We start from the raw sequence: 21215 nt of genomic DNA on the forward strand, positions 1-21215 counted from the left end.
TGCATTATTCCTTTTTCATAATATTATTTTTTGTCTAGCACGGACTTAACAATACAGTAATAGTTGAAATTGCGTTTTCAAACTATCGTTTATTTTAATTTTTTTCACGAACTCGGGGCCCCCCAAAGCGCGGGGCCCCGCCCTAAGGCCTGCTCTGGTTCTAACCTAGCATGTATTTACTCTAGGAATCACTAGCCATTAACAATTTTTTTGTGAATAAGCATGTATATTTTGCTAGTGTGCGTAGTATTTCTATGACCGTGCGGTGTGCATATGGCGGTCCTCTTGCATGCTGCATGTTGGTGATTTGTCACCCCCTGCCAAACACCCTAGAGGTGGCTCGCAGGGAATTATGTAGATGTAAAATTATGATAATTATTATATTAGATGTAAGATCGGTATGCAGTACCGCGCGTCCAGTGCAAGTAATAGGGTTCCGAACGGTCCGCACACTGTTTCGGGCCCATATGGAGTCCGGAGGACCTTCACTTCAAAGTGTTACGGGATCATTTTCTAGAGCAGTGATAAGGAATCATTTCGGGATTAATTTACCGCCCAACTTCACTCCGCCATTGTCGCCTGGAATAGATGCACCAACCAGTTCCTGCATTGATTCCAAGGCAACTCCAAAAGCCATTAAAATCTGTTACAAAGTAGTTTGCATTGTGTACAAATGAGTTCCAAAATGGGTGGGCGAGTGTTGCAAATCAGTTGCAGGGATAATTCCAAATTTGTTTCAAAGGCTGAAGAAGTAAGGAAATTTGTTCCATTGCAATTTCCATGGCAAATCTAAAGAAGTTCAAAATGTGTTACATGTGAGTTAGAAAGGTATGCAATTGAGTTGAGTGAATAACAGGATTGTAAGATGTCATGGTAATCTGTGTATATTGACTGAATTCTACAACTGTTCGAAGGCACATGTAAATCAGCAGGGATGCCTTCTTACAAAATTATTGGGGGACCCAAACCGAGGATAATGGCCCAGGAAATTTTATATGCAGTGAGTTTTAAGATTTTTAAGCATTTTAGAAGAGTTGTATGATCAGCATTGGAACCCTGATAACTCGAATCTCGACAATTCGAAGGAATTAGTGACCATAGGGTAGTAACTGCAAAGTTTTCTCTAAATACCGCTGTAAACTTTAAAAAAGAGCGTAAAGTTTTCATTTTTAAAAGAGCTGATTTTGATGGGTTTAAGAGTCATCTGAAAAATGCTTTCCCCGAGTTTCAAGAATCAGTATTAAAGTTATATGTAGAGAATACTTGGAAAGCTTTTCTTTCGCTCGTAACTTCGGGAATAAATAGCTACATCCCCAGTAAAACAGTAAAAGAAGGCAGCGAACCGAGATGGTACGACGCGGAAGTGAGAAGATCATTGAGGCGACAGAGCGTGTCATGCAAAAATGAAAAAAGTCAGCACGGATTTATCCGCTAATGAACGCGAGCTAATAATTAAATAAAAATAAGCTCTTATAAAAATATTTTTTTTTAAACCAGCCTTTATATTTAGATTACAGGGGATGAGCAACGTTTATATATGACACAAAGCAAAAAAACTCAGTGACCCCGAAAAACCAAAAGTGACGTATTAAAAAAGTCACTATATTTATTAAATTTTCAGTGAATGGTAAGCCCCCTATGTTTCAAAATGCCACCCCTATGCTTTTAAATGTCTACCCCTATGTTAAAAATGCCACCCCCCTATGTTAAAAATGCCACCCCGTACGTTTTATGTAACGGTAAAACAATATTCAAACATTTACAAAACCTTACAATTGTTAATAAATATATGAAGATCATAATTAGCTAATTTTATGGTGGATAACTTTTACTGTGGTCGCAAAACACGAAAATCGACCATTTGGAACTTCTTAGATCAAAAACATGTTTTGGGGGGCTATAGGTTGACTGGGGGGTGGTTAAAAGGGGGTTGGAAAGAAAAAGTTATATTTTCATGTATTGTCATCGGAAATGAAGAAGTGTGCAAAATTTCAGCGTTTTTGCTTCACAGGAAGTGAGTCAAATTTGAGTAACAAGATTTGTACCAGACAAACAGACAAACAAACAGACAGGTTGGTGAGTTGATATAAAGGTTTTTGGAGTGCATGATGTAGCGTGGAACTGGATTCTCTTTCGTATGCTTTTTGTTGCGTTGAGGTCGATTGCTTCGTTTGGACGCTGGAGCTCCTCAAGCTCGAGTGTCTTGCTTTTTTTACAGACAGTAAATGCTTTTATTTTCTTATTAAATAGCGCATGCATTGCATTACACGTATCTTTACTCAGTAATAAATATATCCATGGCTAACACGGCTTTAATTTTAACAGGGACAAACTTTGCAGTGAAAAGAAACACAATCTCCTTTCAGGAATCTCTCATCGCAACCGAAGGCACTACGCGTATTCACCATAACGCTGACCCGAGTCACGTGATACACGACCACGCTTATGTTGACCACGCTTGCGTGACGTCATGCGCCATCTACCTATATGAAAGATCTATGGTCCTAGCACCCCCCGCCACACGCCTATTAAGGCGGCTTGCATTTGGGTAGTACGTAAACGTAAATGTAAAAAAAGGCTGGAAAAATATAGGATGACTAAAGCCGCCACGAAGGAAGCGTTCAGGAATGCGTTCACGAATTTTAAAAGAAAAACACTAGTAGAGCAGTTACAAGATAACCCAAAAGCATTTTGGTCATATGTTAGGGAAGTTCAAGGTAAACGATCTACCGTATGTTCGCTGAGAAACGACAATGGAGATGTGTTGACAAGCAGTTACGATAAAGCCAATTTATTAAATTCCTACTTCAAGAGCGTGTTCACGGAGCCTTCCGAAAACTCACCCGAGACCGATGACAATCCCTGTATACATAAGATGCCAGCTATTTACATTAGTACGCTCGGAATAGAAAATATATTGAAATCGCTTAGTCCAAATAAATCACCTGGTCCAGACGAAATCCCTTCTCGCGTATATAAAGAACTAGCCTCAGAAATTGCCCCTTACTTGCAGTTAATATTCAGTAAATCCATCAAGCAACACGAAGTACCTAATGACTGGAAAATCGCTAATGTAACGCCAATATTTAAAAGTGGAGACAAGGAACAGCCATCTAATTACAGGCCGATATCTTTAACGTCCATCTCTTGCAAAGTCCTTGAACACATCGTAGTCAGCTCGGTAATGAAACACCTAGACGCGCAAAACTTATTAATGGGAAATCAACATGGATTCAGGAAAAGCAGATCGTGCGAAACTCAGTTAGCGCTTTTCGCCCACGATGTTTTAGTCTCCGGGGATGACAACATTCCAGTAGACGCGATTTTTCTTGATTTCAAAAAGGCATTTGATAAAGTACCCCACGGAAAGTTAATAATAAAACTGAAATCTTATGGTCTAGACGAAGATGTCATTTCCTGGATTAGCGAATTTTTGAGCGACCGCGTCCAAAGAGTAGTATTAGACGGTGCAGTCTCCAATGAGGTTAGAGTGACTTCTGGCGTTCCTCAGGGTAGTGTCATTGGCCCACTCCTATTCCTTCTTTATATAAACGACATTGGCGAAGTAGTGCAGAGTAAGTTACGATTATTTGCAGACGACGCTGTAGTTTACAGAGAAATTCGTTCCAGCAAAGATATGGATGAACTAACGAATGACCTTGCTGCTATCAGAGCTTGGTGCGATGCTTGGCAGTTAGAATTAAATTTGGAAAAATGCGTCGTAATGAATTTCTGGAAGAAGAATAACTCCCTACAGCGCAACTATATCATTCGGGGCACCCAGTTAAAGGCTGTTGAATCCGTGAAATATCTAGGCGTTAGACTCAATAATGATCTATCGTGGAATAAACATATTCGTGAAATAACCGGTCAAGCTAATCGTAAAATGGGTTTTGTTAAAAGAATATTAGGAAAGTGCGACGACAAAGTGAGAGAAATTAGCTACTTTTCCCTCGTTAGACCACATTTGGAATACGCTGCCAGTGTCTGGGACCCTCATGAAAAAGGCTTGATGACTGAGTTAGAACGCGTGCAAAGAAGAGCTGCCAGGTATGTGAAAGGTCGTTACGATAGTCTTGTTAGTGTAACTGACCTCTTAGATAAACTCGGATGGGAATCTCTGTCGGACCGTAGATTGAAAAATAGGCTAAACCTTTTAGATAAATTCAAGAGCAGTGTCTTTTCTGACGAAGTTAACCATATCTTGCGGACGCCAACGTACTACGGAAAATCAGATCATACAAATAAAAAAAGAGAGATAGATTGTAGAACAGACAGATTCCGAATGTCATTTTTTCCACGATCAATAAGAGATTATAACGGCAGCAATAGAACTTGTAAATAGATTGCATGACTTGTAGTGTAGCCTACTGACCTATGTAAAACTTAATGCATGTTTCTGAAATTCTATTCTATATTCTATTTCTAACAGCATATAGTAGTATAGTTTGTTATTATACGGGACGTTTTTTGGACGATGTGGTGTGCATGTGGGAGTCCAAATGCATGCTGCATGCTGGTGATTGATCACCCCCTGCCAAACACCCTAGAGGTGGCTCGCAGGGTATTATGTAGATGTAGATGTAGATGAATGGACACTCCGTGGGGAAAATCGACAAGCCTGACACATATTTTTCCTCACACCCATAACGAATTTTTGAGGGGGCTCGGGCCCTCTCAGGCGCCATGGGGTCGTCGCCACTGTAAATCAGTGGTTATAAAGAAGATAGATGACAGTTCCAGATGGGTAACACAGCAGAAATTTTCCCCCAAATTGCAGCCAAGGGAACCTACAATTAGTGTCTAGGGTTGAAGGAAAGAGGATTTGAATTTCAGACCGGCAAATAATGATTAATACGAACCTTAATAATTTGCGTACATAACCTGTTATTTTAATACGCAATGAATACTCCAGTAAAGATAGGGTTGAAGAATTATATTTGAAAAAAAATGCGTAGAAATGAATTTCTGGAAAAAGAATAACTCACCACAACATATCATTCGGGGTATAGTTACCCATACCGCAGATAGGCATAAACCAGAGGCTGCGTCGTTTCTGCACGGACATCGGAGCCTCCTTCGTGGACCTTAGGCCGGCAATCCGATCGTGTCGGATCCCTCTGAACCGTTCGGGAGTCCATTACACGGCCGAGTCGGCTAGTCGTGTAGCGAGTAGCATATTTGAGCACTGTAGGTCTTTTTTAGAGTAGAGAGTAGGGCAGAGTGTAGATATATTAGTGGGTTGAAAAATAAAGGGGTAAGTTCAAAACGTTTCACAGACAAAGATTCTTCCAGAAATGAGAATAGAGAAGTAGAGAGAAAAATCAGCGTTTCAGGTATTACATTTAAGCACGAGAAGCGTCAGTCGAGCAACACGTTCAAAGGCAGTCAAGGCTCAAGTCATTTTGATAGTGTGTCAATAAGACATGCATTTCCGTTTATCAGCGGTATAGAGCCTGTGAATAGTCTATTCGACAAAAGCAAATCAGAATTATTCCCGAATCGCAATACTACTACTTCCGAAGTTTTAATCGTGGCTGTGGTTAATTGCCGTAGTTTAAGAAATAAGATTCCCGAATTCCACCATTTAATTCATAGTACGAAGTGTAACGTCATTTTTGGAACAGAAAGTTGGCTAACAGATGATGATTCAGACAATGAGATCTTCCCAAAATCGTTCACTGTTTATCGGAAAGATAGAATTAATCGAGTTGGGGGCGGAGTTTTTATAGCTGTAAAGAATTCAATCGTCAGCCAAGCGATAACCGTAACTGAGACCAGCGTTGAATCTGTGTGGTGTTTAATTAAATGTCCAAAATTCAAAACTATTTTATTATGTTCGTATTACAGACCACCTAACTCAGATATAACGTCAATGTTGGATTTTCAAAATCAAATAAACAGCGTAGCATCCAAGCATCCTGAAAGAAACTTGATTGTGGGTGGAGATTTCAACGTACCTTCTATAGATTGGGAGACTTATAGCTTCATTCCTGGTGGGAGGGATAAAGTGATCTGCGAGGCTTTATTACACACTTTCACATCTAATTCATTGTTTCAAATAGCATCCGCACCAAACAGAGGAGAAAATATTCTTGATTTATTAGCGACAAATATACCACATCAGGTAATAAACGTTGGCACTGTCGAAGGAATAAGTGACCATAGGGTAGTAACTGCAAAGTTTTCTCTAAATACCGCTGTAAACTTTAAAAAAGAGCGTAAAGTTTTCATTTTTAAAAGAGCTAATTTTGATGGGTTTAAGAGTCATATGAAAAATGCTTTCCCCGAGTTTCAAGAATCAGTATTAAAGTTAAATGTAGAGAATACTTGGAAAGCTTTTCTTTCGCTCGTTACTTCGGGAATAAATAGCTACATCCCTAGTAAAATAGTAAAAGAAGGCAGCGAACCGAGATGGTACGACGCGGAAGTGAGAAAATCATTGAGGCGACAGAGAGCGTGTCATGCTAAAATGAAAAAAGTCAGCACGGATTTATCCGCTAATGAACGCGAGCTAATAATTAAAAAATATGGGATGACTAAAGCCGCCACGAAGGAAGCGTTCAGGAATGCGTTCACGAATTTTAAAAGAAAAACATTAGTAGAGCAGTTACAGGAAAACCCAAAAGCATTTTGGTCATATGTTAGGGAAGTTCAAGGTAAACGATCTACCGTATGTTCGCTGAGAAACGACAATGGAGATGTGTTGACAAGCAGTTACGATAAAGCCAATTTATTAAATTCCTACTTCAAGAGCGTGTTCACGGAGCCTTCCGAAAACTCACCCGAGACCGATGACAATCCCTGTATACATAAGATGCCAGCTATTTACATTAGTACGCTCGGAATAGAAAATATATTGAAATCGCTTAGTCCAAATAAATCACCTGGTCCAGACGAAATCCCTTCTCGCGTATATAAAGAACTAGCCTCAGAAATTGCCCCTTACTTGCAGTTAATATTCAGTAAATCCATCAAGCAACACGAAGTACCTAATGATTGGAAAATCGCTAATGTAACGCCAATATTTAAAAGTGGAGACAAGGAACAGCCATCTAATTACAGGCCGATATCTTTAACGTCCATCTCTTGCAAAGTCCTTGAACACATCGTAGTCAGCTCGGTAATGAAACACCTAGACGCGCAAAACTTATTAATGGGAAATCAACATGGATTCAGGAAAAGCAGATCGTGCGAAACTCAGTTAGCGCTTTTCGCCCACGATGTTTTAGTCTCCGGGGAAGACAACATTCCAGTAGACGCGATTTTTCTTGATTTCAAAAAGGTATTTGATAAAGTACCCCACGGAAAGTTAATAATAAAACTGAAATCTTATGGTCTAGACGAAGATGTCATTTCCTGGATTAGCGAATTTTTGAGCGACCGCGTCCAAAGAGTAGTATTAGACGGTGCAGTCTCCAATGAGGTTAGAGTGACTTCTGGCGTTCCTCAGGGTAGTGTCATTGGCCCACTCCTATTCCTTCTTTATATAAACGACATTGGCGAAGTAGTGCAGAGTAAGTTACGATTATTTGCAGACGACGCTGTAGTTTACAGAGAAATTCGTTCCAGCAAAGATATGGATGAACTAACGAATGACCTTGCTGCTATCAGAGCTTGGTGCGATGCTTGGCAGTTAGAATTAAATTTGGAAAAATGCGTCGTAATGAATTTCTGGAAGAAGAATAACTCCCTACAGCGCAACTATATCATTCGGGGCACCCAGTTAAAGGCTGTTGAATCCGTGAAATATCTAGGCGTTAGACTCAATAATGATCTATCGTGGAATAAACATATTCGTGAAATAACCGGTCAAGCTAATCGTAAAATGGGTTTTGTTAAAAGAATATTAGGAAAGTGCGACGACAAAGTGAGAGAAATTAGCTACTTTTCCCTCGTTAGACCACATTTGGAATACGCTGCCAGTGTCTGGGACCCTCATGAAAAAGGCTTGATGACTGAGTTAGAACGCGTGCAAAGAAGAGCTGCCAGGTATGTGAAAGGTCGTTACGATAGTCTTGTTAGTGTAACTGACCTCTTAGATAAACTCGGATGGGAATCTCTGTCGGACCGTAGATTGAAAAATAGGCTAAACCTTTTAGATAAATTCAAGAGCAGTGTCTTTTCTGACGAAGTTAACCATATCTTGCGGACGCCAACGTACTACGGAAAATCAGATCATACAAATAAAAAAAGAGAGATAGATTGTAGAACAGACAGATTCCGAATGTCATTTTTTCCACGATCAATAAGAGATTATAACGGCAGCAATAGAACTTGTAAATAGATTGCATGACTTGTAGTGTAGCCTACTAACCTATGTAAAACTTACTGCATGTTTCTGAAATTCTATTCTATATTCTATTTCTAACAGCATATAGTAGTATAGTTTGTTATTATACGGGACGTTTCTTGGACGGTGTGGTGTGCATGTGGGAGTCCAAATGCATGCTGCATGCTGGTGATTGATCACCCCCTGCCAAACACCCTAGAGGTGGCTCGCAGGGTAATTTGTAGATGTAGATAGACTGTAGAACAGACAGATTCAGAATTTCTTTTTTTCCACGATCAATAAGAGATTATAACGGCAGCGATAGAACTCACAAATAGATTAAATGACTTGTAGTTTAGCCTATTAACTTATGTATTCCGTATTGCATTTTTCTGAAATTTCTTATTATTTCCAAGAACATGTTTTTTGTATTCTAGCTTTATTTGCACATAACCTTAATGAGTACTTAATAAGTTTTGCCTTTGCATGAGTGTGGTGGTATAGGTGCGTTTACACTTTGTAACATGTAACTGGTTACTTGTAACATTTGTTTTATAAATAGAGTCCAGCGGAGACAAAAATCCACAAATAACATGATACAGATTCACCCGTCAACTGGCTATACCCACCAAGCGCCTCTGAACCTCTTTTCTTTAACATGTTACACATTTTCCCACTTCGTCTAACGAGGGAAAAGTAGCTAATTTCTCTCACTTTGTCGTCGCACTTTCCTAATATTCTTTTAACAACTACAAGTCATGCAATCTATTCATGAGTTCTATCGCTGCCGTTATAATCTCTTATTGATCGTAGAAAAAAAGACATTCTGAATCTGTCTGTTCTACAGTCTCTCTCTCTCTCTTATTTACCTTTGGTGTAATGGTCCATAATGGTCGCCGATGATGGTTATGCATGGCCGAATGGTGTGCTGTGGGAATAAATTGCATCTCCCCCTGCCAAAAACCCTATAGGCGGCTCGCAGGGTATTACGTAAGTGTAGAAATGATAGCTGAATTTTTAAATCTTCATCAATATAACGTATTTCACATTTATTGTAACAAACATGGTTTTGAAGAACGTAGACATAAGCTGGCTACATATCGCTACAATATTTCTTAACGTATTACCTCCAAATGTGGGAAAACATTATTCCTCTCTCAACGCACCGGGCAAGGAAGACAGCAAGGAATATTTCCCGCGTTTTCTTGGCCCCCCCCTTCCGGAGGAATCAGGGAGTTGTCCTGCTGCTACTGCTGCTTCTCTCCCCTCCTCTTCGCCCTAGGCGAATCCTCAACCTCTCTCCCGGGACAGCGGAAGGGGGAGAAACATCTCGCTATACCCCCGCCCCCGCTTTCTTCTACCCCTTCCATTGGTCCCTAAAGAAAGAGAAGCGTGCACGGCCGAATGTGGAGGAACGCGGAGAAGAACCGGGAGACTGCTGCACATGATCTTGGAGGATTCGGGATTCGAACCAATTATCGCTCACCAGGGTTAGCAGAAACGTAATTATTTAGGGAGTGGACGAAGTTGTCTCCGTGATGGTCCCACAAGGCATTGATCAGTATCAGAAGTTAGCGGTTCGATGTGGCTGGTTTCAGTGCATTTCGTAGTCCTCCGTGTTGCATGTGACATGCTGTGACACGTTGACTCTGGATAATTCCGGAGGAAAAGGTGAAGACGTGGACTTCCAAGAAGATGCATGATTTTCAAGGTGTGTTTTGTGAGTTCTAGGTGTACTGGCAGAATACCTTAACTAGCAGTCGGCAAGTTTTGCCTTTGCATGAACGTGGTAGTATAATTTGTTAGTATGCGTAACGTTTCTTGGACCGTGAGAGACTCAAATGTGCTTGTTTCAATGCCTCTGAATAAAGACATTAATTATCATCGAATTGTAATTGGTGCAGGAGAAGATACGAATTGTTTTTATTGTGATCGTAGATTTTTTGGCTTGGTGTTACCCTTTACAACAATGCTGTGTTTGACATAGCGAGCAAATTCTTCCAATGATTTTATTAGTATCCGCGTTGAACCATAAAACTTGGTGTGGCATCAGTGTCGAATCAAATTTATTTGTGTGTTATGTTTTTTGCAGATAGCTGTCACTATTTCGTCTTTACGGAATGGAGTGGGGCAAGAGTCGACTTCAATAGCAGCGAAATCGCCGTTTCATTCTTGGAGGATGTATTTTTTTTGTCAGGTGAGTTTCTGTTGAAATTAAAACCAATGTATTTCTGTCGCCTCTTCAAAGTCGCATATTAGTTGTGAGGGTTGTTGCATTGATGAAATACGTTAATTGGCCCATGTTCCTCAAATGCTTTTATGACCGCGATAATTTGGCACAAAAATAAAAATTCTTGTAATTATTAGCAGTGGATTAGGGAATAGAGACACGATGTGCGAATTCATGCAAATTAGTTTTGAATTAACACCATTGACGTCATGGCAAAATTATCAGTGCCGGAACGCACTTTCCCTATCTTTTTTTAGTAGTGAAATATTACTCAGTCTGTTTTTTTATTACAATTTTTTTGCTTTGGTTACGTATATATTAGACAATTTGAGGAAACAAAATTGAGTATTTTCAGTGGCGTATCAAGAGATACTTGGGGGGGGGGGTGTTAAGGGGGTGGATGAGGGGGATTAGTGGAGGCAATCCCCCCCAGGAAATGGGGAATTCAGGAAAATTTTTGAAAAATAAAATTCCTGAAAATGCATTTTACATCGTTTTATAGCTCATAATTTAACTTTAAACAGTGGCAGTCATGTATTAAATCCAGACATGATTTTTAAATAAATTTTTGATTTCTCTAAGGCTTTGTGGGGGGGGGATACATTCCCTCATCTCTACACTGCATACTCCCTGTCTAAGGAAAGGGCGGCAGTGGCATAGCCAGGAATTTTGTTCGAGGGGAGTCTAATACCAGGGGAAAAATTTTTGAAAAACATGGTACTAAGAAGTGGGTTTTTGAATTAATTTTAGCACTTTTCATAATCGAACAAACTTAATTTGTTTAGGAAATATATTTTGTAAATGCATGATTTTTCAATACAATCGTCTTTACGGACTGGGGAAGAGCAAGAGTCGACTTCAATAGCAGCGAAATTGCCATTTTATTCTTGGACGATGTTTTTTTTTGTTAGGTGAGTTTCTGTGGAAATTAAAAAAATATATTTCTGTGGCCTTTTTACAGTCGCATATTAGTTGTGAGGATTGTTGCATTGATGAAATACGTTAATTGGCCTATGCTCCTTAAATGCTTTTATGACCGCGATAATTTTGCACAAAAATAAAAATTCTTATAATTATTAGCAGTGGATTAGGGAATAGAGACACGATGTGCGAATTCATGCGAATTAGTTTTGAATTAACAATGCACACTCCCTATCTCATCAAAGGGTGGAGATCGGGTTTGTGTGGTGGCCAGAGTGTTGACTTCCCAACATGTGTGCTCGGGTTTAAATCCCGACGGTGGCAGAGAATTGTCAGAGACTGGCCGATCCCTATTTGAATGTTAATTGGAGGACATTTCATGTGACACTCTGTCCATTGGATGGGACGTTAAACTGTGACCCCCTTGGGGCTTTTCATTAAGAGTAGGCTAAAGCTGATGCCGGGTTTCTCTCCAGGCCTTTCCCTCATGGCACAAATGACCTAAGGGCCATTTCATCTCAAATCGGGCAGTTAGTGCAAAGTCATGTCAATGTGACCATCACCAATTTCTATGAAAGTTAAAGATATATATGAAAGCAGTATCCTTTTGATTAATAATGATCATTTTATCGCAGCTCAGAACTGAAATGTTATAAAGTTACTTTCCTTTGAACATGGCAGAGTCAGGCCTCCGGAGTAAAAAATTAAAAATCACATAAATGCTGATTACTAAGGAACCAGGGACCATAAGGCATTGGTTATTGCTTCATTTGTAGGAAAATTCAATTATGCACATTCTGACATAACTTGCAAGTCATTTAAAGCAATAATAAACAAATAGGACTTGTTTTAGCTGTACAAAATTAGTCATTATTTAACAATTTATTACTAAAGAAGGCCACCTTTTATTTTCTTTAAAATTTCTCATTGGGTAGTTTATACGTACTGCTATCATTTAAAAAAATCAAAAAAGGTAGCATTTTCATACTTTTTGTTTTAACCCTTTCACTGCGGTGAACATACTTTTACATCCTCCCTACCATGTGCTCAGCACTTTCAGCACATGTGACTGGTAGGTTTCAGAAGGGTGGGCTGCAGAAAAAGGGTTACGGCATGTCAAAGTTAGGCATGTTTTCGACTCTTGTACACCAAGATTGCATACCTTCAAGGGATAAAAATAAAGCTTCATTCTAATTAGCATGCATAATGGATAAAAAGTTCATATCTGAATGGTTGGTTACATCCATTAACTGAAAGCAAGTTCAATCTTGTTTACTTCCGTGGCATCCAATGTGTGTAAACACCCACTGCTACCGACTGGAAACAGTGAATGTGTCGCACTTTGTTGCACAGAGTATTTTTCAACGGCACTTCACGAAAGTCTTCCACTTTGGGCCGCGTGGAACAATAGGGTAGTTTCCTTCTTCAAAGAAAACAAAATGGCATTGATTGAGATTCATTACCCACCATTAGTGTATTCATAACATACAAATTATTTGGTTTTAGATATCCCTGTTTAGACGAATGATAATGGTCAATTTTAACCTCATTTGAAAAAGGCCAGATTGGCACCCATGCGATGACACTCCATGTGACATCATAGGGACCTAGATTCTATACGAATAGATAGGAGTTTTACATCATCTGAGATTACCGATGCATGCATTAGGCACAGAGCTCAGGTAAACATTTCTTAATAATCACCTATTAATATTGCCTATGGTTGGAAAGTTTCCTTTGTTTGATAGGGTATTAACCCATTAAATCCCAAGCATGTTAATAACTTAAAAATTCCAAATATTTTGATAAATTAGCAATAAAACAGACTTAAATAAGGCAAATTATCGATTTTTATTGTTTTTAGTTTGCCGTTGGTGAAACGTTGCGTATACGCAACGTTGAGAGTTCCCCTGGTCAAATGAGCCATTTTGCCTTTTTTTCGGAACTCTTTTCTTTTTGCAAATAATTCTTTTTCATTATAACCCAAACATATAATTAACCGAAAATATTGATTAAACTTTGTATTGTTCATGAAATTTAGAAGAGCAATCAGTATGTAGATGAATATTGCACTTTTGGTAATCACTAATTTTCTGGCTGCTACAAACTCGGCATCGTGAATGTTTTCGTCACGTTCAATATTGTGGCCAACCTTGTCTTTCCTTACTGCATTTCGCTAACTATTTATTCCGTTATGTCCTATATTACGGCAATTTTAGTAACTATAAGGGTAGTTGCCTAAATCGAAACTTGAAGCATGCATTGCAAAAGGATGCAATCAAAACTCAATTTGGGAGAAGGCAATAATTATTAAAGTATCACAAATTTACCTAACTGTAGACTTAACAATGTTTTTAAAAGTGTGTAATGGAGTAGCAAAAAAGTCCAGGTTACTGTTAGCATTGCTATCTCTCATTGCACGGAAAAGAGGTAAGAAAAAAGAATAGTTATTTCTTAAGAAAGGAATTGTGAACAGTGAAGTGCTTCGAGATGAAACTGTTGGAACTCTGATGGGTACAAGAGAAAGCAATGTTGAACATTTAACATGATTATTTAATATACAACATAGAAAAATAATGGCAAGTTGTTTTCTCCGCAGATGAAGGGAGGCTAAATTAATAAATTCCATTAGGTCATTGCGGTCACCAATCCCATTTAGGTGAAATTTATAGGCAATAATTCTTAGGAACTTATGTTGCACTTTCTCAATGACTTGTACATATTTAACATAAAAGGGACTCCAGATAATGGAGCAATACTCAAGAATAGGTCTCACTAATGCTATGTATAGCAATCTAAAACAGTTAATGTCATTGAAGTCCTTGCAGGTTCGGCCAACGAAACCCAACATTCTGTAAGCTTTTAGTGTAATATTCTCTATGTGTGGGGCAAATGATAATCTGCTATCAAAAATAACACCAAGATCTTGAAAACAATCGATTCTATCTAATGTATGGTCAGATATACTATAATTGAATTCAACTTTTGAATTACATTTACTTATGGTCATTGTATAGCACTTATTCAGGTTCAATTCCATGTGATTACTGTTGCACCATTTCACCAGATTATTGAGGGAGTCTGTAAGTACAGAGGTGTCCTTAGGGTCCTTGACTTGGTAATAAATTTTTAGGTCATCAGCATATAATAAGTATTTCATCTGATGAATATAGTTGCCAATGTCGTTAATAAAAAGTAAAAAAAGCAAAGGTCCCAAATGGGATCCCTGAGGAACTCCACTAGGGGCACAAAAGGAAAAAGATTTAATGCCAGATATCTTAACCATCAATTTTCTGTTAACAAGATAACTTTGAAACCAATTAAAAATGCTTCCAACAATGCTCTTACCTTAGTCAACAGAAGGGGGTGAAGAACCTTATCAAAGGCTTTTTTAAAGTCACAATATATAACGTCTACTTGAGTATACAGATTGAGCATTTGTGTGACATCATTCTGGAAGACAAGTAAGTTAGTGCATGTGGATCGACCACTTCTGAAATCGTGTTGCTCATCCATTAAAACACAGTCCAAGGTAGCACTAAGTTTATCTGTCACAAGGCTCTCCAGGATTTTGGCAAGGACAGATTGAATAACAATAGGCTGATAATTTGTGACATCTGTCTTGCTACCACCCTTATGTATACGAATAACGTAACCACTTTTGAAAGATTCGGGGTAAATTCCACTATTTAATGATTTGTTGAATAGAATATACAAGGGGTAAAGTAAATTTTATAAACATTTTAACGGAATGGCGGCCAAAATATGGCATCATCTTCTCGTCAAAAGATAATTTATGAGAAATTGCATAAAACCATAGAAATATTTGGTTGAGCTCGCAAAGTATGGACGTATCTTAGAAAACTTATCCCCCTTGTCCAAACTTCTGTTACCAACCAGGCGTATGAACATTTTAGGTTCAACAAAGCGTTTCAGAGACATCGTTTGACGCACAAGAGGAACTCCTTTATCAGCGTCCTTACTCCAGTAATATTTTGTAGCTAAGGTGTGATAAGTCACTAAACATCAGAACGGAAGAAATACCACACTATTGTAATATTTTCTGAGAATTTCACGCACTATGATCACTGGCGATAGTGAGCAACTCAGGCTGCAAATATGGGTTCAGGTCATTTGGAGGGAACAATTGTTCAACAGACAACCACAGATATAGTAAGAGCAGATGGAACAGAACATTGCCCCTTCTAGATACCGTAATACCTATAAAGCCCTTTACCTGAGTCAATATACCAAGAAATATTTTTCTTGGAATCCCTGTGCATTCATAGTCACTCATAGTTCTCAAAAAATTTCTTTCGAAATGACCTGCCTGCCATTTGGAGCCTTATCAGCTCCTTATCGTCAGCGGCCAGTGGGCATGAATTTCTCAGAAAATACTGCGATAATGTGATCCCTCTTATCTCTCCATTCATTTTCCTCACTCACCAATCCCCGCTGTGCACGGAGACCCATTGGTGCCGGGATATCCCCGCCCAGCCTAACTATGCATTTTACCCTCCCACTACCTTCCCTTTGAATCCTAGTCAACAACATCACGTAAATACGACTTTACAATCTATTTGCTAACCCTCACATACTCACTTGCTTTTAGCATACTTGTCAACTGTGGTAAGCAGATCGTTCTTACCTTTATAGGATGCCAGTATACCTTGGAATTGCAGACGCCTACAGAAATCTGGACATTTTTCTGGACAACTCTATAGCAAAGTTTTTATGCACCTTTTAGTGTAGGTCACAGTAAATTCCCACTATAGCGCAAGTAAACGCTGATTTAATCTTGCTCGATACGTGAAGTTAAAAACATCAAACAGTCACAACTCGGTGAAAACTCACCACCTGCCAAACATCCTAGTAAGGACCCTTCAACACTTATGTAGATGTATATTTAGGACTAAAATACTGTACAATTGCCTAAAACTAAAGTTTCACCATAAAAAGGTAACATAGTCTTGATAAGCATTTCATTTTTCAGTCCAAAAAGTAACACTCTAATCGACTACCGCCGCAGCGCGCCGTTTACATAGATTACCGGGGTTCTCCCAATGTTGCGTGAACGCAACACTTCCTTTATTCTTAAATAATTTAAAAACCACTGAGTCAAATTCACCCAAATTGTTGCAATGGCCTAGAATACAAATGCATCATTGTATTTGCAGAGAGACATAATCATTGAGTGCCTCAGATTTAACATAGTATGTAAACTCAGAAGATAGCCTAGAATAACGACTTACATATATATAAGGTCATTGTAAAAACAAAAGTTATTAAATTTCTTACATAGAAAAATTTATAACGCTTTAGAAAGCATTGAACTACCTTTGTTAAAAATATTAACGACTTATCAACAATAAATACGGAGAAAAAAAATCTCAAAGTTTGCATTGCGTTCACGCAACGTTGGGAAGAAATGGGTTAATAATCCTTATTTAAGCCAAGCACTACCTGTTAGCAGGGTACTCTACGCTACCGCCATGCTCGGCAGCAAGTAGCCTGCATCGTAGCGGCGTTCATAGCCTCGCACCCAGGTAGCCACACGTAGCAGCAGCCAGACGTCACACGGACTTTTCCCAGCATTCATACTAAGCCGTCGCATTTTCGTGTGCTTGAAAATTTTCACTTTTCATTGAATCGCAAAAGATAAATATCGTCATTTAAAAATCTAAAGGCGTGAAATATGTACTCCATGAGTAATAATCCTTCGATTTAGGCAATAAAAAAATTATAGGAAACCACCCTATTCGATGGGCCATGTTGATATATAAACGAGACACTAATGTCATTCTCCTCTAAATACACTGCAGTGATTTCTGAAATCCACCAGGTTTTTCGGAAGCATATAATGAAGTTATTCATGGTTAGATCTTGAGTACTGTATGTCTTCATGTCTGAATTTGTTTGTGTCACAGCTTGTTTGCATGGGTGGTTTGCAGTGTGCGAGAAATAGTTGTCCCATGTCTGTTAAACACCCAGACACAAAACTGTTGATGCCACATGTGCTCCTTTCACCCAGTCATTTTTTTGTCTCAATAGGAGGGAACACCCAAAATTAGAAATTGGATTTCGTTATTTTAAACCAAAAAGATATGAATGAAAAACACACACATAATTTCAGAGCTCAAATTCGATTTTTAACTGAGATAAGTAGCTTTAAAAGTCCGCTAGGAGCTTTGGCCACTCCCACGACGCGAAACGTATTTCTATTGGCTGACGGCGTTTGACGTGTGAACCTCATGAATGCCGCGGGAGTAACGCTTGAAGAAGCCGTAAACACATTGGGTTCGTGCAAATAGTGGCCAAAAGTTTATCATCATGGTGAAAAAAAACGTTAATTTTGTTCTGGCTGATTATCGAAATGTACTGACGTAATCAACTGAGGCTCGATGAACAATTTTTTTGTCTTAAAACGAATTATTTCATTGAAATGAAACTTATTAAGAAGAAATGTTTAACGTTTTGATAGAGACAGTGGTCACGGAAATTATAGTGGATGCTTTAATTTGTGGACTACCATCGTAAAATCCTTTACTTATTTATGGATTTTAGTTTCCGCATGTAAATTATGAAATAAATTAAAAAATGTGCTGTAGTTATAGCTGTTTTCTTGCTCTCTGAAGTGAGGAAGTTCGGGGTTCTCTCCGTTTCTTTTAGGATTAGCATTCAAATTTCCTTGGAACAGCATTTTTAAAGCAGAGGCCTCGCTTTGGTCGACTGTGCTCCTGATAATTCTTCAAGTCAGCTTCGTTCTATAAAAAATGGTAAGCAGTTGTCATCAAAATGATAGAGGACCTCAGAGATGGGGATTTTTACGTGAAAATATCCGTTAGTTCCCTTATATTTACATTTGAGCTACACGTACAGTCACCTTCAAAAGTTTAATTACAAATTTTGTGCAACCACTTATGCTACTAAAGAAAAATTAGTATCCTATATACTACTTTCGTAGTTTTCTGCTTTGCTCCACTAACATTCCGCTTGTGAGTGAATGCACTCAAAGGGATAAATTATTTTATACTGCAAATTTATCATTCCGCTTCTACTTATGCAGCATGTAATTATTATTTCGTATGCATTTACTGCGTACTTGAACCGGTTTTCACCCTTACTTTTTATAATACTTACTTTCCGAGTAATTTTATGTGACCGAGGCGGCCAAGTGGCCATCGATTTGAACTGTGCTAGTAAAGGTTGTGGGATCGGGACTGTCTTTCATAATTTTTCCAGCCTTTTCTCTCGTTTTCCTTCTTATTTACATGTTTTTTTGTATTCATAATTTTGCTGTCATTGCTAATACGCTTTCATTGACGTTAATGCAAATTTTTTAAATAAAGAAAAAAAATGGTGGATAAAATCATGACGTTGGCATTAACGTACAGTTTGAAGTCTATTGAGAGGAGTCGCACATTACATTGTATAATTTGACAATTATTCTTTTTCGATTGATGATAGTTCAAACTATTTGCTAGTATTCATTCAATATGCATTCGCCTTTGGTTTCCCTGTTTTGCTGTAAGATTAGAAAAGTTAAGTAATAAAGAAAAGTTATTATTTACTATTTGTGCTTCTATTTATAAACCTGGTGGCACCGTGCCTCAAATGTGCTTATTTCTGCTTGTTGTGAGTAATATGATATCGTTGTATTTCCTGGAGTACAATTTGTGATTATGATGTATTACTTTGTACTATTTGACATATCACCAGGTGAGCGTCGAAGACCCTTTCCGTTACAGTAGTTGGCTTTTAATGCGCAAGATAGAAACAAAGAGTGAAAACCGGGGCAAATATGTATTAGATGCACACGAAATAATTATCAAATTCAACATAAATTGAAACATAATGATATATTTGCAATTAAAAAGAAAAATTTCCCGTTGAGCGCGTATGCATTTAAGCACATACGAACTTTTGCGATGTGTGGCCAAAAATAACAAAAGGAGTAATGGAAACTAAATCCCATTGAGAAGCAGAAGAGACTTACATTAAAATGGCCCTCACAAATTCTATAACAGCCTATTTCTGAAGGAATATGCTGTCTCCGTGTAGCGTCATACCACCGCCTTCCTCAGTCTGGGTCGTTTGGCACAGCAAAAAATACTTTTCTTGTGTTTAACGATAGGTAGAACATTAGGCACACAACAATACACGTAAGGTTTCCTCCCACTTATTTGAAATTCTCCGTTTCATCTACCATTTATTTATACTCGAAATAACACCTACGATAATGCAATCCTTATGCAAGCAATGCAGATATCTTGAGGTTCACATGTCATCAACATGGCGTCGCCCGAGAAATACGTTTTTTGCGCAGAATTCAAGTTGAAACTTCAAACTCTTCTAGGGGCAAAATTATTCCGCGCTCAATGGTAAAATTTGGTGAGAGGCTTTCTTACACCCATTGCTTTATAAATCAAGCATAATATTTAGTAGTGTAATCCCTTCTATTGAGCTAGTTGACAAGTGTATGATGGAAGCTTTGTATGTATTAGGAAAGGATATACTCGCATGCACTACAAAGAATCCAGTTTTCTGAATGTACTTGCAGGAATTGAAATTTCTCAGGTTTTAGTTTGTGGTATAATTCTTAACTAATGCTTTCTTTTCCCAAAAAGCATGCTCCAGAAAAAGTAAAAATTCCGTATGTTATTAGTGCTCTCAGTAAAATTCACTTGCCCAGTACACAAAAGCTTGGAAAAGAACCATCCGAAACTCAAACAAAAAATATGACATTAACCTTGTTGTAGTCAATTGCTGTAGCATAAAAACAAGAGTGCCGAAATCGAGCGTATTTTTCATGATGCAGTCGTGGTCATGGAGACAGGGAAGGCTTACGGAAGATATAAGCGATAGCGAAGCTTTTCCTCCAGGATATAAAATTTACAGACACGATCGATGCAATACAACAGGTGGCAGAGTTTTTTTAGCAGTTCAATGACACTTACACAGTGCCACCCATGAAATAATTGACAATGAAATAGAAAGCGTGTGGTGTACAATTAAACAACGTAACAAAAGGAGCATTCATGTTTGCTCTTTTTATAGACCTCCTACTTCCGAAGATGAAATTATTTACCAATCAAATATCCACATTAACTCTGAGGGACAGTGAAAGTGTAATAGTTATTGGGGGAGATTATAATCTTCCATCTATATAAATTGGGATACTTACACTGTAATACCAAATTCAAGGAATAGAGAAATCAGCGAGACCTTACTTGCAAATCACTCTCTCGCCCAAGTATGTAGTTGACAAGCCTACGAGAGGAAATAAGATATTAGACCTTTTAGCAATAAGCCATCCTTTAAACCAAAACGCAATATTTGCTTATTTGATAATTGTAATTTCATTAAATTTGGCAAGATGCTAAACGACTCCTACACAAAATTTGTAGCTAAAACTGAGGATAAAAGCACACATATAACATGGAAACACTTCTTAGAAATTCTGAGCCAAGAACCACTCTAGTAAAACAATGATGTCAGAAGGGACCTCAGGAAACAGAGAAAACTATACAACTTGTACTATCATTTGCAAAAGTCTTGCAACAAATCGAGCGGCGCCACTTTCGCTCCACAAATATTGAGCCCGGAAACTGTATGGTTTTATGGTGTATGCAGCAATCCGTCTTTATGGTTCAATGTATGGAGAATGGGTCATTGGGTGGGTGAGGTATTTTATCATCCTTTTCAGTCTGCGGATTTGATCGCTTCCATTTAAGTGAAATTAATGCTCATGATATTCCCCCAAACACATTGTAGCATTTTATGCAGGAGGAG

The sequence above is a fragment of the Ischnura elegans genome, chromosome 1 (assembly GCF_921293095.1).
Source record: "Ischnura elegans chromosome 1, ioIscEleg1.1, whole genome shotgun sequence".
Lineage (NCBI taxonomy): Eukaryota > Metazoa > Arthropoda > Insecta > Odonata > Coenagrionidae > Ischnura > Ischnura elegans.